Source organism: Tachyglossus aculeatus, chromosome X1 (assembly GCF_015852505.1).
Source record: "Tachyglossus aculeatus isolate mTacAcu1 chromosome X1, mTacAcu1.pri, whole genome shotgun sequence".
Classification (NCBI taxonomy): domain Eukaryota; kingdom Metazoa; phylum Chordata; class Mammalia; order Monotremata; family Tachyglossidae; genus Tachyglossus; species Tachyglossus aculeatus.
In genome coordinates this window covers 86,825,313-86,842,123 of record NC_052101.1, presented here as the reverse complement: position 1 = coordinate 86,842,123, position 16,811 = coordinate 86,825,313, and the positions used below count along the sequence as shown (strand labels likewise).

At 45.5% G+C, this 16,811-nt stretch overlaps 1 long non-coding RNA gene and 1 other non-coding gene across 3 annotated transcripts in view; both read left to right on the top strand.

Moving 5' to 3' along the window:
• LOC119950213 overlaps positions 1–16,811 on the top strand; it is an 81,626-nt gene that overhangs the window by 52,356 nt on the left and 12,459 nt on the right. The gene's annotated exons all lie outside the window — the stretch shown is intronic.
• Positions 13,722–13,882, top strand: LOC119920229. Its single transcript, XR_005447987.1, has one exon. It is a non-coding gene; the product is annotated as a U1 spliceosomal RNA (small nuclear RNA).

Genomic DNA, 16,811 nt, shown 5'->3' with positions numbered 1-16,811 from the left:
CGTGTGACATTGGAGGCCATTTCCTTTTTCTATCTTCAGAGAAAAGAGAAAAAATCCATCCCCATCCCCTGTAAGAGCCATAATAATAATGCTAATAATAAATAATATTATTATATTTGTTAAGTGCTTACTAGGTGTGAAGCACTGAATTAAGCACTGACATAGATACAAGATAATCAGGTCCCCAATGGAGCTCAGAGTCTAAGTAGGATGGAGTAACAGATATTAAATCCCCATTTAGCAGATGATGGAACTGAGGCACAAAGAAGTGATTTGCCCAAGGTCACACAGCAGGTATGTGGTGGAGCTGGGATTAGAACCCAGGACTTCTGGTTCCCAGAACCATGCTCTTTCCACTAGGCCATGCTGCTTCCATCTTCAGTTACATCTAGGGATGCTTGACCTTCTAGACACCAGCCAATCAGCTAATGTGGCAGTAGTGACTGTCACTTTATTGGAAGGGGTAGATAAAAATAGCGAGTTTCCCCTAGACTAAAAGAGCTCTCAGGATCCCATTGCATCCTCCAGCTATCACATCATTTCCCTGCTCCTATTCCTGTCCAAACAACTCAGAGAAGCAGTGTGGCATAATGGATAGAGCTCAGGCAGGCCTGCAAGTCAGAAGGAGCTGGGTTCTAATCCCAGCTCTGCCAGTTGCCTGCTGTGTGACTTGGGCAAGTCACTTTACTTCTCTGTCCCTCAGTCACCTCATCTGTAAAATGGGGATTAAGACTGTGAGCCAACTTGTACTTCCCAAGCGCTTAGTAGTGCTCTGCACACAGTAAGCGCTCAATAAATACAATTGAATGAATGAATGAATGAGCCCCATGTGGGACAGGGACTGTGTCCAATTTGATTGTCCTGAATCTACCCCAACACTTAGTACAGTGCCTGGCACATAGTAAGTGCTTGACAAATTATGTAAAAACCCCAAAACACTCGAACACGTTGGGTCTCCTTGTGGTTTCCACTTCTTCACTCCAAAGTGAGTTGGGAGAGCAGGGATGAGGTAGAGTTGGAAATCAGGTATTCTTCCCCCAACTCCTAGTCCTGACAGGGAGATAAAGGCTCCCTGCTTAATCCTGAGGATCTACAGAGGCTATCTGCAGTCAGATCCTAGGCTGTCCTCTGCTCCATAGCAACCACAGCCTTCTCCAACCCTATTCCCATTTCAGGCTCCCCACTTCCTACTCTAGGTCAGGATTGCCAGGCTCTGGAAAGGGGATAAATTGTATATGGTTGAGGGTCAGGGTTGGGGAAGAGATTGGGTTTGGAGGTCCCCCAACCTCCAGCTCTAGGTCTCCATGCTCACTCCCTTACTCCTCCAGCTTTCCAGAGCAAAAGTTGGGGCCAGAGGCTAGAGAGTCAGATGCAAAGAAGCTCATAGTTGTTCATCCAGCCTTGATGAATGGAAGTTCAGTACCCCTGTTTGTCACACAAGTAGATTGCTTCCACAAAACAGGTTTCTTCCCCTTTTAATAGATCTTTACGTACTGGAAGACCGCTACTAAGTAGTTGCTTGATTTTTCTCTTCTCTAGACTAACTAATTGCTGTTGCCTTTCTTCAAAGGCTTTTTTTAAACAGCCCTTTAATAATCTTTATGGCTCTCCTGGGAACTATTTCCAAGTTCTCCAAGTCCCTACTAAGTTTGGAAGTTGATGAGAATCTGATGAGTACTGAGTCCACTGGGTAACTACGCAATTCCTCCATGGTGTTCTATGGATCTGCTGCCAAAGGTGTCAGCCTTTTAGTTTGAATGCATAGGTGAACTTGGAGTGAGAGTTCTAGGGGGACAAAAGAAAGAACCAAAGAAGCAGGGAGAACCAGAGAAAGAGCTAGAGGAGACTGTAAGCACCTTATGGGCAGGGAAAATAATAGTAAAGATAATAAGAATTATGATATTTGTTAAGTGCTTACTATGTGCTAAGCACTGTACTAAACTGGGGTAGCATGGCATAGTGAATAAAGCACGGATTTGGGAGTCAGGAGGTCGTGGGTTCTAATCCCAGCTCTACCACTTGTCTGCTGTGTGACTTTGGGCAAGTCACTTAACTTCTCTGGGTCTCAGCTACCTCATTTGTAAAATGGGGATTAAGACTGTGAGCCCCAATTTGCTAGTATCAGCCCCAATGCTTAATACAGTGACTGGTGCATAGTAAGCACTCAGCAAATACCACAATTATTATCATTATCATCATTAACCCGGGACTCACGGTCTAAGTAGGAGGGAGAACAGGGATAGATCATGTCCCATCAGCTCTTTTGTCTTGTACCAAGTGTTTAGTACAATGCTCCGCACACAGTAAGTGCTCAATAAATGCCATTGCTTGACTGATAGGAGGGCATCATAGCTATGCAGGGAGAGGCAGACACACACAGAGATATTTACTTTGGATGTCAATCACCACGATAGGAGCAGGAGCCTGGGCCTCCTGCAGTCAGGGGACTAGGAAACCTGCTCTAACATGGGTGGGGATCTTTTGTCTGCCATGCTCTTGGCAAGGGCCGTGTATGACCAACTGCCTCTATGAGGAGGCAGGTGAGAGCAGTTATAAACCCTGTCTATCATTCCGTCTTCCTTTCCTTGCGTTTTAGGCCTCATCTCTTGTTCTACTTTCAAGCTCTCCCCAAATCTAATCACCCTAAGCACAAAATCCAATCAGATTCATTCTACCAGGAAAATTGCTAAAACCAAGGCTCAGGTCAATCTGGGCTAAGGCCGAAGAGCAGTAGAAGTTGGATATGAGGAATACCAAGGAAGCAGCATGGGCTACTGTAAGGATCACAGGACTGGGAATCAGGAGACCTGGGTTTTAATACTGGCTCTGCCATTTGCCTGCCGGGTGACCTTGAACAAGGCACTTCACTTCTTTGTGCCTTAGATTCCTTATCTGCAAAATGGAGAGTAAATTCCTGTTCTCTGTTTACACACGCTGCCTCGAATTCCTCAACACCAACTCTCTCCTCGACCCCCTCCAGTCTGGCTTCCGTCCCCTACGTTCCATGGAAACTGCCCTCTCAAAGGTCACCAATGACCTCCTGCTTGCCAAATCCAATGGCTCATACTCTATCCTAATCCTCCTCGACCTCTCAGCTGCCTTCGACACTGTGGACCACCCCCTTATCCTCAACACGCTATCCGACCTTGGCTTCACAGACTCCGTCCTCTCCTGGTTCTCCTCTTATCTCTCCAGTCGTTCATTCTCAGTCTCTTTTGCAGGCTCCTCCTCCCCCTCCCATCCCCTTACTGTGGGGGTTCCCCAAGGTTCAGTGCTTGGTCCCCTTCTGTTCTCGATCTACACTCACTCCCTTGGTGACCTCATTAGCTCCCACGGCTTCAACTATCATCTCTACGCTGATGACACCCAGATCTACATCTCTGCTCCTGCTCTCTCCCCCTCTCTCCAGGCTCGCATCTCCTCCTGCCTTCAGGACATCTCCATCTGGATGTTTACCACCACCTAAAACTCAATATGTCCAAGACTGAACTCCTTTTCTTCCCTCCCAAACCCTGCCCTCTCCCTGACTTTCCCATCTCTGTTGACGGCACTACCATCCTTCCCGTCTCACAAGCCCGCAACCTTGGTGTCATCCTCGACTCCACTCTCTCATTCACCCCTCACATCCAAGCTGTCACCAAAACCTGCCGGTCTCAGCTCCGCAACATTGCCAAGATCCTCCCTTTCCTCTCCATCCAAACCGCTACCATGCTCGTTCAAGCTCTCATCCTATCCCGTCTGGACTACTGTATCTGCCTTCTCTCTGATCTCCCATCCTCATGTCTCTCCCCACTTCAATCCATACTTCATGCCGCTGCCTGGATTGTCTTTGTCCAGAAATGCTCTGGGCATGTTACTCCCCTCCTCAAAAATCTCCAGTGGCTACCAATCAATCTGCGCATCAGGCAGAAACTCCTCACCCTCGGCTTCAAGGCTCTCCATCACCTCGCCCCCTCCTACCTCACCTCCCTTCTCTCCTTCTACAGTCCACCCTGCACCCTCCGCTCCTCTGCCGCTAATCTCCTCACCGTGCCTCGTTCTTGCCTGTCCCGCCATCGACCCCTGGCCCATGTCATCCCCCTGGCCTGGAATGCCCTCCCTCTGCCCATCCGCCAAGCTAGCTAGCTCCCTTCCTCCCTTCAAGGCCCTACTGAGAGCTCACCTCCTCCAGGAGGCCTTCCCAGACTGAGCCCCTTCCTTCCTCTCCCCCTCGTCCCCCTCTCTATCACCCCCATCTTACCTCCTTCCCTTCCCCACTGCACCTGTATATATGTATATATGTTTGTACATATTTATTATTCTATTTTTCTTGTACATATCTATTTTATTTTGTTAGTATGTTTGGTTTTGTTCTCTGTCTCTCCCTTTTAGACTGTGAGCCCACTGTTGGGTAGGGACTGTCTCTATATGTTGCCGACTTGTACTTCCCAAGCACTTAGTACAGTGCTCTGCACACAGTAAGCGCTCAATAAATACGATTGATTGATTGATTCTCTTTCTCTCCCGTAGACTGTGAGCCCCATTTGGGACAGGAACTTTGCCCAACCTTATTAACTGGCATCTACCCCAGCATTTAGAACAGTGCTCAACACACAGTAAGCGCTTAATAAATACCACAGTTACTGTTAGTACAGGGCTGAGCACATAGTAAGCACTTAATAAATACCAGAAGCATTAAGTAAGGAGCCCATTGGTCAAGTGGCCATGGTAATGGTGGCTACTGAAATGAACCCACACAACAACCTCTTCCCTTTCACATGGTTAGAGATGCTGGTTTATCCAATCAGATGGAATAGAATATTTGGTAGACCTTGATGTGACCAGTAACTTTTTCTTCATTCATCAACTGGAAAATATGGTCCTATTAGAAGGGAAGCAGCATGGCCTAGTAGAAAGACCATGGGCCTGGGAGTCAGAGGACCTGGGTTCTAATCCCAGCTCTGCCATTTGTCTTCTGGGTGACCTCGGACAAGTCACCAAGCAGCATGGTGTAGTGGATAGAGCACGGGCCTGGGAGTCAGAAGGTCATGGTTTCTAATCCTGGCTCTGCCACTTGTCTGCTGTGTGACCTTGGGCAAGTCACTTCACTTCCCAGTGCTTAGTATGGTGCCTGGCACATAGTAAGTGCTTAGCAAATACCATTATTATTACTATTCTCTGTGCCTCAGTTACCACATCTATAAAATGGGGATTGAGACTGTGAGCCCCACATGGGACAGGGACTGTGTCCAACCCGATTTGCTTGTACTCTCTCCAGTGCTTAGTTCAGTGCCTTGCATATAGTAAGTGCTTAACAAATGCTGTAATCATCATCATCATCACTTATCTTCTCTGAGACTCAGTTTCCTCAAACGTAAAGTAGAAATTCAATACCTGCTCTTCTTCCCACTTAGACTGTGAGCCCTAAGTGGGACAGGGACTGTGTCCAACTTGATTGTCTTGTATCTAGCCCAGAGCTTTAGAACAGTGCTTGACACATAGTAAACACTTAACAAATACCATAAAAAAAAGGGAGAGGGAGCTTCAGTTCAGTACATTTCAACCCATATCAGGGGATTCTCAGGGCCTTAGAGTTTACATTAATTGCCTTAAATGGAACATTACTCATCTTACATCAGTTTCGCTTTCGTGATGAAAAGATTTAGTTTGCATAAAAGAGGAAGTCTATGGGTAAACTCATTGGTCCTCATTCTGTTCACACTTCATTTGTAACTGTGAACCCACTGCAACATCATAAAACTAATTAAGATGGATTGGGGATCAGCAGGAGTCTTTAATTCCCATACCAGTTCAAGGTGGCAAAATCCATCAGCAGTATAAATGTGAGCCTTAGATTATAAAAGTTTTTACAGTCAATTGCAGATTTTGGTTAGGCCTGTTATTGTTAGTTACATTGGTTCTGTAAGTAACTTGAACCCATTTCTGCAGTTTCTTAGAATCTAATTCACATAAAGCCAATGCTGAAAAGAGAGCAGATAAAAGGTTTCCACCTAGATGATGTGACCTAAACTAGCCCTGGAAGCATTACAGGCCCATTTTAACAACATCATTTTTTTTTCCAGACAAGAAAAGAAGAGTCACTTGCAATGCTTCTCACTCCCCTCAAGTTCTATAAATGATTTTGAAGGAAATAGGGAAATTTTCCTTCTTTTCCCTCTGTGACCCAATTTAGGGGTCAGGTAGAAGATTTCAGAGCTACCTCTAGCAGTGTGGGTCACAGTGCTAAGGAAATGATGCTAGAGGAGGAGAAAAGATGTTGAAGTAGTCATTTGCTTAGCACCTAATTTGGCCACCAAACCATTGACCTGCTTTAAAGCACGCTTTTTCAGGGCAGGTTTGATGTGGAATGCCCTCTGAATCCCTACTTGAATACACAGTAGCCATTTCAATACATTAACACTCAGATTCGGCCTTTTGGTGCATTGGGGATAAATGATAGAGAACTGCCATTCAGCCTTATCTTTTTTTATTGTGTTTACTATGTGCCAGGCACTGTACTAAGAGCTGGGGTAGATACACGCTTATCAGGTTTTTTGACACAGTCCCTGTCCTACATGGGGCTCACAGTCTTAATCCCCATTTACAGATGAGGTAACTGAGGCAAAGAGAAGTTAAGTGACTTGCCCAAAGTCACGCAGCAGGTAAGTGGCGGATCTGGGATTAGAACCCAGCAAATTGCAGCATGATTTGTGCTTCAAGTTCCCAAATCCTTAGGTGAACTGGCCATGGAAGAAAGTAGCAGAAGCTAATTTTTTGAAGGCCAGGGTCTAGTTGGACAGTAGGTGGCTCAAAGTGGGTATTGATCATTCTAAAATTAGCCCCAGGGAGAGGTGGATATATGTAGATTTAGGAAATGTGTACAGGTAAGGGAGGCTGTTGAGGGGGCCAAATAATATTCCTTTTCTGTGGGCCAAGGGGTTGGGGAAAATCACCAATTTCATTCCCATGGAGTTTTGCCTGGTGGCCTGCAAAATTGCCTGAATTTTTCCCAGTGAGCTCAAGAGAGCAACAATCTCCCTTTGCCAAGTTCCACCTCTGCCTAATCCTTTAGGAATGCTGCTAGTCCCTGGAAGTCCCATCCTTGGAAATCACAACTTGGGAAATTTCAACCCCTGGAAACTCCACCTAGAAACCTAATATTGTGGAAATTTCCTTAGTCCAGCGTTAAAGATAGGTCTTAGACGAGGCTTTAATGCATGGGTTGCAACCTTTTTATGCAGAAGAGCCAAACGAAATGAAATCTTTGAGCAGTTGTGTGCAAAATGCCAATCATACTTATTAAAAAGAAAAGGCGGGGGAGAGAGAGAGGAGGTGAATAAATAAATTTATTGCCGGTTCTTTTCATTTGGGAAAGGGACAGTAGTCCTAGAGATGCAAGAATTGTCTCACTCTTCCCCTCCTCCTCTTCCTGGGTCACCATCATTCCAGACCCTATGTGTGTGTGGAGTAAATCTTTTTTCTCCAACCCCCTTGAGGACCATTATAAGTATGTGTGGCATCCAGCACAGGGGCTGTTCTTGCCCCCGGCACCCATGGGGATGGGTGAGAAGTCCCCTTCCACGCCTGGCTTGACTGGTCCGCTTTGGGTGCATGCTGTTTCCACGGGTCCTAGTGATGGGGTGGGAGAGCGAGAGCCAGAACTAAAGCAGTTTCAGCTCACCCTGCTAGCTAGTGACGACATTGGGAACACCACTTGTCCCTGGGCCAAGTGGGGCCACATCCTCTCAGCAACGGACCCTTTCTTGACATCTCCTCAGCCCCTTTCTAACTCAAAGAGGTGGGCCAGGCCAGTTACTTCCTGCTCCCAAAAGCTGGGAGGGAAATGCTAATTATGTCATTTTCATGGTGCCATGTCCATTGAGGGCAGCTATGCTTGAGAACCACATCTTATAGCAAGAAGAACCACATATAACCCAAGAGCTATCGATCAATTAATCAATGTGTACAGAACACTATACTAAGCACTTTGGAGAGTACAGTATAACAGAGTTGGTAGACATGTTCCCTGCCCACAGTGAGCTTACAGTTTGGGGGCGGGAGATGGGGAGGGAAAACAGACATTAGATTAGGGAATTGTAACAATAATAATAATAATAATGTTGGTATTTAAGTGCTTACTATGTGCCAAGCACTGTTCTAAGTGCTAGGGTAGATACAAGGTAATCAAGTTGTCCCACATGGGGCTCACAGTCTTCATCCTCATTTTACGGATGAGGTCACTGAGACACAGAGAAGTTAAGTGACTTGCCCAAGGTCACACAGCTATGTGGCAGAGCCAGAATTTGAATCCACGACCTCTGACTGCCAAGCCCATGCCCTTTCCACTAACCCATGTTGCTTCTCATAATCAAGAGGACCTGAACTCCATTGTCCCCCAAATGGTGGTGAACTCAGAACTCATGGCACCTTCCCATGCTTTTTCCATGAATTTAAAATTTCTTCTCATGAATGAGTTCCATGTTGATTATATTTTAGTTATAGTTAGAATCAAATCTGCAGACATGTCATTAATCTTTAAAGCAGTACTACATATTGTTTTAGTCTAGTCTTAGGTTTAGGAAATTCTTAAGAGAACTTTCCATGGAGTAGCCCTACCTTCTGAATAAGCTTCTTTCTATTAATATTCCCAGTTCCTTAACCAATCTTGACTAATGATGGCTCAAGGAGCAGTGAACTTGCCTCTGTCTTCGTTGATGGCAGCAATTTCAGGAGGGAGAGACACCCTGGCTTACTATGGATTTTTCCTAAATATGAAGTTATTTTCTATACTTTTCTCTTTCTGAAATTTAATGTTCTCCTTTTGTCCCAAGAAGCAATAAATCTTGGACCTTTTGGAAGTACAATTCTATTGTTGATTGACTGGCCTTTCTTATCTTGTATGGCATAATCAGTGCTTTAATTGTATTCCTAATTCCTAATTAATCAGAAGAGTTAGGGTAATTATGCCCAGGAAATCTGAAGTAACCAAAACAAGAACAACAGAGACAAGACAAATAATAATATTTTTTTTGTGGTATCTGTAAAGTGCTTACTATAGGCCAGGGATGGTACTAAATGCCAGGGAAGACACAATCAATCATCAATCTTATTTATTGAGTGCTTACTGTGTGCAGAGCACTGTACTAAGTGCTTGGGAAGTACAAGTTGGCAACATATAGAGACAGTCCCTACCCAACAGTGGGCTCACAGTCTCAAAGGGGGAGACAGAGAACAAAACCAAACATACTAACAAAATAAAAGAAATAGAATAGATATGTAAAAGTAAAATAAATAAATAGAGTAATAAATATGTACAAACATATATACATATATACAGGTGCTGTGGGGAAGGGAAGGAGGTAAGATGGGGGGGATGGAGAGGGGGATGAGGGGGAGTGGAAGGAGGGGGCTCAGTCTGGGAAGGCCTCCTGGAGGAGGTGAGCTCTCAGTAGGGCCTTGAAGGGAGGAGGAGAGCTAGCTTGGCGGATGTGCGGAGGGAGGGCATTCCAGGCCAGGGGGATGACGTGGGCCGGGGGTCGACAGCGGGACAGGCGAGAATGAGGCACGGTGAGGAGATTAGCGGCAGAGGAGCGGAGGGTGCGGGGTGGGCTGTAGAAGGAGAGAAGGGAGGTGAGGTAGGAGGGGGCGAGGTGATGGAGAGCCTTGAAGCCCAGCGTGAGGAGTTTCTGTCTGATGTGCAGATTGATTGGTAGCCACTGGAGATTTTTGAGGAGGGGAGTAACATGCCCAGAGCTTTTCTGGACAAAGACAATCTGGGCAGTGGCATGAAGTATGGATTGAAGTGGGGAGAGACACGAGGATGGGAGATCAGAGAGGAGGCTGATTCAGTGGTCCAGACGGGATAGGATGAGAGCTTGAACGAGCATGGTAGTGGTTTGGATGGAGAGGAAAGGGCAGTTCTTGGAAATGTTGTGGAGCTGAGACCGGCAGGTTTTGGTGATGGCTTGGATGTGAGGGGTGAATGAGAGAGCGGAGTCGAGGATGACACCAAGGTTGTGGGCTTGTGAGACGGGAAGGATGGTAGTGCCATCCATAGTGATGGGAAAGTCAGGGAGAGGGCAGGGTTTGGGAGGGAAGACAAGGAGTTCAGTCTTGGGCATGTTGAGTTTTAGGTGGCGGGCAGACATCCAGATGGAGATGTCCTGAAGGCAGGAGGAGATGCGAGCCTGGAGGGAGGGGGAGAGAGCAGGGGTAGAGATGTAGATTTGGGTGTCATCAGTGTAGAGATGATAGTTGAAGCCGTGGGAGCGAATGAGGTTACCAAGGGAGTGAGTGTAGATCGAGAACAGAAGGGGACCGAGAACTGAACCTTGGGGAACCCCCACAGTAAGGGGATGGGAGGGGGAGGAGAAGCCTGCAAAAGAGACTGAGAATGAACGACCGGAGAGATAAGAGGAGAACCAGGAGAGGACAGAGTCTGTGAAGCCAAGGTTGGATAGCGTGTTGAGGAGAAGGGGGTGGTCCAGTGTCAAAGGCAGCTGAGAGGTCGAGGAGGATTAGGTTAGAGTATGAGCCATTGGATTTGGCAAGCAGGAGGTCATTGGTGACCTTTGAGAGGGCAGTTTCCGTGGAATGTAGGGGATGGAAGCCAGACTGGAGGGGGTGGAAGAGAGAGTTGGTGTTGAGGAATTTGAGGTAGCGTGTGTAGACAACTCGTACAAGCTAATCAGGTTGGACATAGTCCCAATCCTACTTGGGGCTCACATTATTGATCCTCATTTTACAAATGAGGTAATTGAGGCTCAGAGAAATTAAGTGACTTGCCTGAGGTCATGCAGCAGGCAAGTGAAGGAGTCACAATTAGAACCCAGGTCCTTCTGACTCTTAGGCCTGTGCTCCACCCACTCGACCACATTGCTCTGTGGACATCATTTCCAGTGCAGATGATTTGGTAAGTTTTTATACAGTCTGAGCACCAACAGAATTTTCTATATGGAGCACCTACTGTGTTCAGAGCACCCTACACAAGCACTTGGGGAATATTCAAAATAAGAAAAACACACATTTGCATGCCCTCATGTAATTTATCGAATAATGTAGGAGACAGTACATATAAATTGATTTATACCATAATTAGAAATGATCAAAGGGAAATGAATAATACATATGTTTGTTAATCACTTAGGTATTCACACCCACTTGTACATATATATACTGAGGATCTTTGTTTTTTGATGTGTGCCAGTGTAGCTGATAATAATCAGTGCATACTGGACAGTCCCCTGGCTGCATTGGAGCATTTGTAGTCACTGTGCTTGGACTTTTTGTTTCTTAGTCTTGGTGTCTGACCTTCCCAGGGCCTCTATTCCAAGATAGCCCCCCATTTCTGATTACTGTCAGCCAGGCTGATCTACCTTCTGCTGCTGTTTAACAACTGTCCAAAACAAGGCCACTTTTTTTTTTTGCTTCAATGTGTCATTGAGGAGTTTCTAATGGCCGCTCTGTTTATGGTTACCCCATTGAAACTCATTAATTGAGCAATCAATCAATAGTATTTATTGAATGTTTATCATGTATAGAGCACAGTACTAAATATTTGGAAGAGTGCAATAGGATCAATATTGGTAATCCCAGGGCATGATCCTCAAGGAGCTTTCAATCTAGTGAGGGACATAGGCACTAAAGTGAATTATAGATAGGAGGAAAAAACAGGAAATATAGGATATATACTTAAGTGCTTTGGTGGCATATATGTGCTGACATGGGAGTTGTCATGCTCCACTCTGTGGGGATCATTTTTCTAAAAAAAATCCATTTCATGGCACCCCACTCCTCAGAAACCTTCAATGGTTGTCCGTCCATCTCCGCATCAAAGAACAGCTTCTTACCATAAACTTTAAAGCAATCAGTCAGCTCTCCCCTCCTATCTTACCTGCCAACCTACTCCACTGTACTTCAGTCTTCTCTGTCTAGCCTCCAACCCCTTGCCCACATCCTCCCTCTGGCCTGGTACTCCCTCCCCCTTCACATCAGGCAGACCACCACTCTCCCCATCTTCTAAGCCGTACTAAAATTACATCTCCTCCAAGAGGTCTTTGCTAAGTTCTCATTTCCCCACTCTATTTTTCCCTCCTCACTGCATCACCTATGCCTTTGGATGTGTAGCCCAAGTGTGTAAGCATTTTGATATTCTCCCCACCCCCAGTCCCCACAGCACTTATGTATTCATCCTTAAATTCTGCCATTTCCCCTTTCTGTAAGGTATTTTAATGTCTGTCTCCCCTTCTTGACTATAAGATCCTTGTGAGGAGCTTACTCTGTGGGCTTCTCCATGTCAGAAGGGCCTGGCCTAGTGGAAAGAGCATGAGCCTGGGAATCAGTGGACCTGGGTAATACCTGGCTCTGTCACTTGCCTGCTGTCTGACCTTGGGCAAGTGCTTAACTTCTCTGTGCCTCAGTTTCCTCATCTGTCAAATGGGGTTCCAATACCTGTTCTCCCTCCTACTTAGACTGTGAGCCCCATGTCGGGCAGGGACTGTATCCAACATGATTACCTTTTATCTACCCCAGCACTTAGACCAGTGCTTGATACATAGTAAGCATTTAACAAATATCACAATCATTATTATTATTACTGTGGACAGGGATCATGACTACCAACTCTATTGCATTGTACTCTCCTAAGTATTTCAGACAGTGCTCGGCACCCAGTAAGTACTAAATGAACACGACTGATGGACTGATAAAGTGGGGAGATCAGAAATTAATCAGGGAAGGTTGGGAAAGTTTTCAGGGAATGATTTTTGGAGGAGGTGGGTTTTTACAGGGATCTAGAAGAAGGGGAAGGACAAACTGAAGCTGACCCAGTCATCCAGAGGAAGATATGCCAAAAGAAGGAGGAAATGAAGAGTTTGTAGAATAGGTTTCCAGGTACCTAGGTGTGTATCTGGGAAGTGTGTGCATAGAGTTGGGAACTGAAACTATGTGAGTCGATGATCTTCCAAGGGAAGCGAATGTCAAGTGAGAATTGAGATTGAAGGAGATCCATAGTTCATGCAATTGGAGAAATAAGATGAAAACCTGTACAGTACTGAATCTTTACAGTCAAGGCCAGTCAGAGTTTCAAGAAGAGTATTTCTACTACCCCCATATTAATTCATTCAATTGTATTCATTGAGCGCTTGCTGTGTGCAGAGCACTGTACTAAATGCTTGGAAAGTACAATTCAGCAACAGAGACAATCCCTACCCAACAATCTACTTCCGGGACAGTAATTATGAGGTAAAGGACAGGGCCTTTCACACAGTATATCTCTACGTGGAAGGTAATTGATGCTTATATTTTCTAAATATTTTTCCCTTTTTTAATGGTATTTGCTAAGGGCTTACTATGTGCCAGCCAGGCACTGCTCTCAGTGCTGGGGTAGCTGCAAGATAATCAGAATGGACACAGTCCCTGTCCCAAATGGGGCTCCCCATTTTACAGAAGAGGTAACTGAGGCACAGAAAAGTGAAGGCCACACAGTGGGCGAGTGTTGGAGCCGGGATTAGAACCCAGGTCCTTCTGACTTCCAGATGTCACTAGGCAATGCTCCTTCTCTATTGTATTCTCTATTGTGAGAATACCAAGTTCACGGCATCACGTTTCTTTGGCACAGCTCTATCTAGTCTCTGAAAATGGTTCCCATTCTATATTATTGCCATGATCAAATAAGAACAGAGACTAATTCCAAATTCATTTCCTCTGTGGGACACTTTGGAATTGTCTCAGAACCCTCAGGCATACTTACCTGGCAGGGGAGACATCATGATCATGTAGGTGGTTTTCCCAGGGCGAGGCCCACCCATTGCACTGAGGGTGTGCTGACCACTGCGATTTCCCCAAATGTGGGAAACTCGACTGCATAATTTGTGGTAGCAGGGAACTGCATTCGCTTTCTATTTCTATTTTCTATTAGAGAAGCAGCGTGGCTCAGTGGAAAGAGCACGGGCTTTGGAGTCAGAGGTCATGGGTTCAAATCCCGCTCCACTACGTCTGCTGTGTGACCTTGGTGTCATCCTCAACTCTGCTCTCTCGTTCACTCCTCACATCCAATCCATCACCAAAAACTGCCGCTCTCACCTCCGCAACATCGCCAAGATCCACCCTTTCCTCTCCATCCAAACTGCTACCCTGCTGGTGCAATCTCTCATCCTATCCCGCCTGGATTATTACATCAGCCTCCTCTCTGATCTCCCATCCTTCTGTCTCTCCCCACTTCAATCTATATTTCACACTGCTGCCCATATCATCTTTGTGCAGAAACGCTCTAGGCATGTTACTCCCCTCCTCAAAAATCTCCAGTGGCTACCAATCAACCTACGCATCAGGCAAAAACTCCTCACTCTTGGCTTCAAGGCTCTCCATCACCTCGCCCCCTCCTACCTCTCCTCCCTTCTTTTCTTCTACAGCCCAGCCCGCACCCTCCGCTCCTCTACTGCTAACCTCCTCACTGTGCCTCATTCTCGCCTGTCCCACTGTCGACTCCTGGCCCACATCCTCCCCCTGGCCCGGAATGCCCTCCCTCCACACATCCGCCAAGCTAGCTCTCTTCCTCCCGTCAAAGCCATACTGAGAGCTCACCTCCTCCAGGAGGCCTTCCCAGACTGAGCCCCCCCATTCCCCCATTCCTCTCCCCCCCATCTCCCCTGCCCTACCTCCTTCCCCTCCCCACAGCACCTGTATATATGTTTGTACAAATTTATTACTCTATTTATTTTACTTGTACATATTTACTATTCTATTTATTTTATTTTGTTAATATGTTTTGTTTTGTTGTCTCTCTCCCCCTTCTAGACTGTGAGCCAGCTGTTGGGTAGGGACCGTCTCTATATGTTGCCAACTTGTACTTCCCAAGCGCTTAGTACAGTGCCCTGCACACAGTAAGCACTCAATAAATACGATTGAATGAATGAATGACCTTGGGCAAGTCACTTAACTTCTCTGGGCCTCAGTCACTTCTGTAAAATGGGGATTAAGACTGTGAGCCCCATGTGGGACAACTTAATCACCTTGTATCCCCCCCAGCGCTTAGAATAGTGCTCTGCACATAGTAAATGCTTAACAAATGCCTTTATTATTATTATTATTAAGAAGTCATTTAAGTATATATAGTTCTGGCAGAGAGCATGTTTTTGCTATGTTTTTTGGTGAGAATACTGTTAGGAAATTAGAAAGTACAAGGCTGTTGAGGATGGATACCAATCTTCAGCACTTTGATAGATAGATATATTCAGTTGCACATTCAACTACTTATTTTGACTACTCTATTAAAAAAATGTATGCCTGCCTGTCCCATCTGAGTGTAAGGTCCTTATGGCCAGGAAACAGGTCACTTGTTTGATGTGTGCTTCCCAAGTACAGTGCATCTCTTTCACTGATTCATTCAGTCATATTTATTGAACACTTACTGTGTGCAGAGCACTGTACTAAGCACTTGGGAAAGTACAATACAACAATAAACAGTGACATTCCCTGACCACAACGAGCTTACAGTCAAGAGTGAGGGAGGCAGACATCAAGGCAGAGAAGCAGCATGGCTCAGTGGAAAGAGCATGGGCTTGGGAGTCAGAGGTCATGGGTTCTAATTATGGCTCCACCTCATGTCTGCTGTGTGACCTTGGGCAAGTCACTTAACCTCTCTGAGACTCAGTTCTGTCATCTGTAAAATAGGGATTAAGACTGTGAGCCTCACTTGGGACAACCTGATCACCTTGTATCCCCCCCAGCACTTAGAACAGTGCTTTGCACATAGCGCTTAACAAATGCCATCATTATTATCATTATTATTATTATCAACACAAATAAAATTAAAACATAAATGCTTTGGGGCTGGGGGGGAGAGAAAAAGATTGAATAAAATTACAGATATGTACATAAGTGCTTTGGGGCTGGGAGGGGGGGAAGAGCAAAGGGAGCATATCAGAGTGACACAGAAGTGAGAGGGAGATGAGGAAATGTGGAAAGTCTGGGAAGGCTTCTTGGAGGAGATGTGCCTTCATTAAGGTTTTGAAGTGGGGGAGAGTGGTTGTCTGTCAGATTAGAGGAGGGAAGGCGTTCCAGGCTAGGGGTCAGCGGCGAGACAGGTGAGATAGAGGCATAGTGGGTGCTCAATCAATCAATCATGTTTATTGAGCACTTACTGTATACAGAGCATTGTACTGACATTTGGGAGAGTCCAGCATAACAGATTTGGAATAAATGCTACTACCACTAGGAGAATTAGGTGTATTTGTTTCAGAAACCATCCATCAGCCAGCCTCCTGAATATCTTGGGCTAGTTCCACCAAGATGATTAGTTTGCTAAGTATCTTGTTTTAATCTTCTACATCCTCCTCTGCTTATTTGTCTTTCAACTTTAATGACTTCATTAGATCTTTCCTATGCTCTGGAGTTCATGCTTAGGTCAGAGAAGTTCTGGGGAAGCTATTTACTATAGTGGCAGTAGTTGGTTAGCATTGACTTCCAGGGATGTGGCATAGGTAATTTGCCACAACTATCTCCTTCTCACATCAGTGCCTTATCTAAATAAGGCATCCACTCAGCATCCATTTTCCTTCCTACACTGTGTTGAATGACAGACTGCAGGCCACAGCCCGGAGGAAGCACTGAGGAGCTTCATATACCTGTATTTAGAATCATCACTTGGAAAATCACGGGGAGTCTGGCGGGTTTTTGACCTCTAGATATAAATACAACCAATTGAAGAGCTTTCAGAGGGTGAGAGTAAAATAAACTCTCATTTTAACAAAACTCAGGAAATCCTAGATTCGTGCTTCTTATTTTGAAAATTAGTTGTACTGAAACAGGCTCAGCTTAGTTTCTGAATATGG